A 6,000-nucleotide genomic window follows, 5' to 3' on the forward strand; every position below is an offset into this window, starting at 1 on the left:
AAGAGCCCGGATCTCAATCCCATTGAGCACGTCTGGGACCTGTCGTATTGGAGGGTGAGGGCTAGGGCCATTCCCCCCAGAAATGTCAGGATACCTGCAGGGGCCTTGATGGAAGAGTGGGGTAACATCTCACAGCAAGAACTGGCAAATCTGGTGCAGTCCATGAGGAGGAGATGCACTGCAGTACTTAACCTCTCTGGGCTAGGTGGCACCAAATCGTCCCACCTACGTAACAGCCAGTTGAATCCTGTGGCGCGATTTTCAAAACCTTTGAAATGCTATTCCTTCAATTTCTCAAACATATGACTATTTTACAGCTATTTAAAGACAAGACTCTCGTTAATCTAACCACACTGTCCGATTTCAAAAAGGCTTTACAACGAAAGCAAAACATTAGATTATGTCAGCAGAGTACCCAGCCAGAAATAATCAGACACCCATTTTTCAAGCTAGCATATAATGTCACAAAAACCCAAATCACAGCTAAATGCAGCACTAACCTTTGATGATCTTCATCAGATGACACACCTAGGACATTATGTTATACAATACATGCATGTCTGTTCAATCAAGTTCATATTTATATCAAAAAACAGCTTTTTACATTAGCATGTGACATTCAGAAAAAGCATACCCCCGCAAACTTCCGAGGAATTTACTAACAATTTACTAAACGTTCACAAAAAGCATAACAATTATTTTAAGAATTATAGATACAGAACTCCTCTATGCACTCGATATGTCCGATTTTAAAATAGCTTTTCGGATGAAGCACATTTTGCAATATTCTAAGTACGTATCGCCCAGCCATCACGGGCTAGCTATTTAGACACCCGGCAAGTTTAGCCTTCACCAAAATCATATTTCCTATAAGAAAAATGGTCTTACCTTTCCTGTTCTTCGTCAGAATGCACTCCCAGACTTCTACTTCAATAACAAATGTAGGTTTGGTCCCAAATAATCCATCGTTATGTTCCATCAGCGACGTTTTGTTCGTGAGTTCTAGACACTATCAGAATGGTAAATCACGGTCGTGCGCATGGCGCATAACGTGACAAAAAAATTCTAAATATTCCATTACCGTACTTCGAAGCATGTCAACCGCTGTTTAAAATCAATTTTTATGCAATTTATCTCGTAGAAAAGCGATAATATTCCGACCGGGAATCTGCCTGTCTGTAAATAGAGGGAAAAACAGAAAGGCGGGGGCGGGCAGTGCACGCGCCTAAGCCTTTGTCTGCTGATAGACCACTTAGCAAAAGCGCTCGTGTGTTTCAGCCAGGGCTTTGAATTACGTTATTCAGGTTTTTCCCGGGCTCTGAGAGCCCATTGGAGATGTGGGAAGTGTCACGTAACAGCAGAGATGCTTAGTTTTTGGAAGAGATGTCAAAGAAAGCAAATAAATGGTCAGACAGGCCACTTCCTGTAAAGGAATCTCTCAGGTTTTTGCCTGCCAAATGAGTTCTGTTATACTCACAGACACCATTCAAACAGTTTTAGAAACTTTAGGGTGTTTTCTATCCATATATAATAAGTATATGCATATTCTAGTTACTGGGTAGGATTAGTAACCAGATTAAATCGGGTACGTTTTTTATCCGGCCGTGTAAATACTGCCCCCTAGCCCCAACAGGTTAATGCAGCTGGTGGCCACACCAGATACTGACTGTTACTTTTGATTTTGACCCCCCACCTTTGTTTAAGGACACATTATTCAATTTCTGTTAGTCACATGTCTGTGGAACTTGTTCAGTTTATGTCTCAGTTGTTGAATCTTGTTATGTTCATACAAATATTTACACATGTTAAGTTTGCTGAAAATAAACGCAGTTGACAGTGAGAGGACGTTTCTGTTTTTGCTGAGTTTAGTATGTGAAATTTCAGAAATGTAGTACGCTTTAAATTCCAGGATGTACAGATTTCGGCTATTCATCTAGCAGAATTTACTGCAAACTATAGAGGAAAATAAACCTATTTTGAAACCTACATATTTTTGAACACAGCTGATAATCATAATGGCGGGACTTAACCCGATCGATCATTAGATGACACCTTCGCAGCATGGATGAGAATAGTATGTTGATATTAGTTGCGTAGTGCATTCGTTTTTACTAAGCAGTACATTCTAAATAGTATGCAGTTTAAGTAAGTACCCAGCTACTGTAGCACAGTGGATCTGGGCCGATTCCGGCTGAGAGTCGGGGCACTCGGCTGAGAGTCAGACTCGGCCGAGGTCATATGGCCCGAGTCTGGGCCACCTTCAGCAGTATTACTTATGGCTAAGATGCGGGGATTGAGCTCGGGCCGATTCTGGTGTGAGTTATCTGGCCCAAATGTATTACTAGGGGCTCGGGCCGATTCCGGTGTGAGTTATCTGGCCTAAATGTATTACTTGGGGCTCGGGCCGATTGTGGCTCCTCTCTGGCAGATGATTACACGGGCTGTTTCATATAACTAACATTAAATTATTTATTTATTTTTCCATATATATTCTCATTGTTTCTGTGATCAAACAATAAAATCAACATTTATATTAAATTCTTTAAGAGTCTTGTTTAAGTAGTATTTTAGTATTTTGATACTTTGTGCAAATTGATAAGCATTAAAAACTTTGTGGATTGGGCCTCCCGAGTGGTCTAAGACACTGCATCGCGGTGAAAACTGCATTGCTACAGATGCTGGTTCGATACCCGTGCTGGCTGCGACCGGGAGACTCACGAGGCGACGTATTGTCCCAATACAAATTCCATTCTAATCATTTAGTCACAATGGAGAGTGGTGAAATGTTAGTCTTGACACATACAAATCCAACGTCCAGAGTTTGATTCAAGTTGAAAAATAGTAATACATTTGTCATTCTTCTGGATACAAAAATGTATATAAATCTACCAAAACGAATTCTGATCATCTAGGGTCTGTTGTTTCAGGACAGAATGGAGCACCTGGCAAATCACCCGAATGAGCCTTTCCTAGACTCCTCCATGGTGGGACGCCCCAGGGGGATTAAAACTCTGTTGTATTCCTTCCTGAAGTAGAGCATCCTGGATCTTGCCTTGGTTTAAAGCATATAGAGCTTCTCTGAGTTCTCTCTCAGTACCAACAAAGTTAGTCCCATTATCAGATCTTACGTGTTGTACTTGTCTTCTTCTGCACATAAATATTCTTATGGTGTTGATACACGAGTCTGTGTCAAGAGAGTAAGCAATTACAATGTGTATTGCTCTACTGGCCATATGCAAAGATCACTCCATAGCTTTTAACATTTCCTCTTCTGATTTCTGTAGGACTAAAGCAATCCACACGTATATTGGTAAATGGTGGGATGTCTGGCATGATCCTTTCAAGTCCATGGAGAATAAGAGCACCTCCTCCCAGCTACACACTGCTCTGAGGCTAGGAAACACTGTTACAACCGATAAATCCACTATAATTGAGAATTTCAATAAGCATTTCTCTACGGCTGGCCATGCTTTCCACCTGGCTACCCCTACCCCGGTCAACTGCCCGGCACCCTCCACAGCAACCCGCCAAAGCCCCCACCATTTCTCCTTCATCCATATCCAGATAGCTGAGGATCTGAAAGAGCTGCAAAATCTGGACCCCTACAAATCAGCCGGGCTAGACAATCTGGACCCTCTCTTTCTAAAATTATCTGCCGAAATTGTTGCAACCCCTATTACTAGCCTGTTCAACCTCTCTTTCGTATCGTCTGAGATTCCCAAAGATTGGAAAGCTGCCGTGGTCATCCCCCTCTTCAAAGGGGGAGACACTCTAGACCCAAACTGCTACAGACCTATATCTATCCTATCCTGCATCTCTAAGGTCTTCGAAAGCCAAGTTAACAACAGATTACCGACCATTTTGAATCCCACCGTACCTTCTCCGCTATGCAATCTGGTTTCAGAGCCGGTCATGGGTGCACCTCAGCCACGCTCAAGGTCCTTAACGATATCATAACCGCCATCGATAAGAGACATTACTGTGCAGCTGTATTCATCGACCTGGCCAAGGCTTTCGACTCTGTCAATCACCACATTCTTATTGGCAGACTCAACAGCCTTGGTTTCTCAAATGATTGCCTCGCCTGGTTCACCAACTACTTCTCTTATAGAGTTCAGCGTGTCAAATCGGAGGGCCTGTTGTCCGGACCTCTGGCAGTCTCTATGGGGGTGCCACAGGGTTCAGTTCTTGGGCCGACTCTCTTCTCTGTATACATCAATGATGTCGCTCTTGCTGCTGGTGATTCTCTGATCCACCTCTACGCAGACGCCACCATTCTGTATACTTCTGGCCCTTCTTTGGACACTGTGTTAACTTCTATGGGCTACGTGGGACAGCCAGTGAAATATCAGGGCGGCAAATTCAAAAACAACAAAATGTCAGAATTCAACTTTCTCAAACATACAACTATTTTACACCATTTTAAAGATACACTTCTCCTTGATGTAACCACATTGTCCGATTTCAAAAAGGCTTTACAGCGAAAGCAAAACATTAGATAATATTTGGAGAGTACATAGACAAAAATAATCGCACAGCCATTTTCCAAGCAAGGACGTGTCAATAAAACCCAAAACACAGCTAAATGAAGCACTAACCTTTGACGATCTTCATCAGATGACACTCCTAGGACATTATGTTACACAATAAATGTATGTTTTGTTCGATAAAATTCATATTTCTATCCAAAAGCAGCATTTTACATTGGCGCGTGATGTTCAGAAAATATAAGTATTCCCACCAAAACTTTCGGTGAATCAGCACATCGATTTACAAAAATACTCATCATAAACGTTGACAAAATATATAACAATTATTTAAATAATTATAGATAGACTACTCCTGGATGCAACCGCTGTGTCAGATTTTACATTTACATTTTACATTTAAGTCATTTAGCAGACGCTCTTATCCAGAGCGACTTACAAATTGGTGCATTCACCTTATGATATCCAGTGGAACATCCACTTTACAATAGTGCATCTAAATCTTTTAGGGGGGAGGTGAGAAGGATTACTTTATCCTATCCCAGGTATTCCTTAAAGAGGTGGGGTTTCAGGTGTCTCCGGAAGGTGGTGATTGACTCCGCTGTCCTGGCGTCGTGAGGGAGCTTGTTCCACCATAGGGGTGCCAGAGCAGCGAACAGTTTTGACTGGGCTGAGCGGGAACTGTGCTTCCTCAGAGGTAGGGGGGCCAGCAGGCCAGAGGTGGATGAGCGCAGTGCCCTCGTTTGGGTGTAGGGACTGATCAGAGCCTGAAGGTACGGAGGTGCCGTTCCCCTCACGGCTCCGTAGGCAAGCACCATGGTCTTGTAGCGGATGCGAGCTTCAACTGGAAGCCAGTGGAGAGAGCGGAGGAGCAGGGTGACGTGAGAGAACTTGGGAAGGTTGAACACCAGACGGGCTGCAGCGTTCTGGATGAGTTGTAGGGGTTTAATGGCACAGGCAGGGAGCCCAGCCAACAGCGAGTTGCAGTAATCCAGACGGGAGATGACAAGTGGCTGGATTAGGACCTGCGCCGCTTCCTGTGTGAGGCAGGGTCGTACTCTGCGAATGTTGTAGAGCATGAACCTACAGGATCGGGTCACCGCCTTGATGTTAGTGGAGAACGACAGGGTGTTGTCCAGGATCACACCAAGGTTCTTAGCACTGTGGGAGGAGGACACAATGGAGTTGTCAACCGTGATGGCGAGATCATGGAATGGGCAGTCCTTCCCCGGGAGGAAAAGCAGCTCCGTCTTGCCGGGGTTCAGCTTGAGGTGGTGATCCGTCATCCACACTGATATGTCTGCCAGACATGCAGAGATGCGATTCGCCACCTGGTTATCAGAAGGGGGAAAGGAGAAGATTAATTGAGTGTCGTCTGCATAGCAATGATAGGAGAGACCATGTGAGGATATGACAGAGCCAAGTGACTTGGTGTATAGCGAGAATAGGAGAGGGCCTAGAACAGAGCCCTGGGGGACACCAGTGGTGAGAGCACGTGGTGCGGAGACAGATT

This window comes from Salmo trutta, chromosome 38 (genome assembly GCF_901001165.1).
Source record: "Salmo trutta chromosome 38, fSalTru1.1, whole genome shotgun sequence".
Lineage (NCBI taxonomy): Eukaryota > Metazoa > Chordata > Actinopteri > Salmoniformes > Salmonidae > Salmo > Salmo trutta.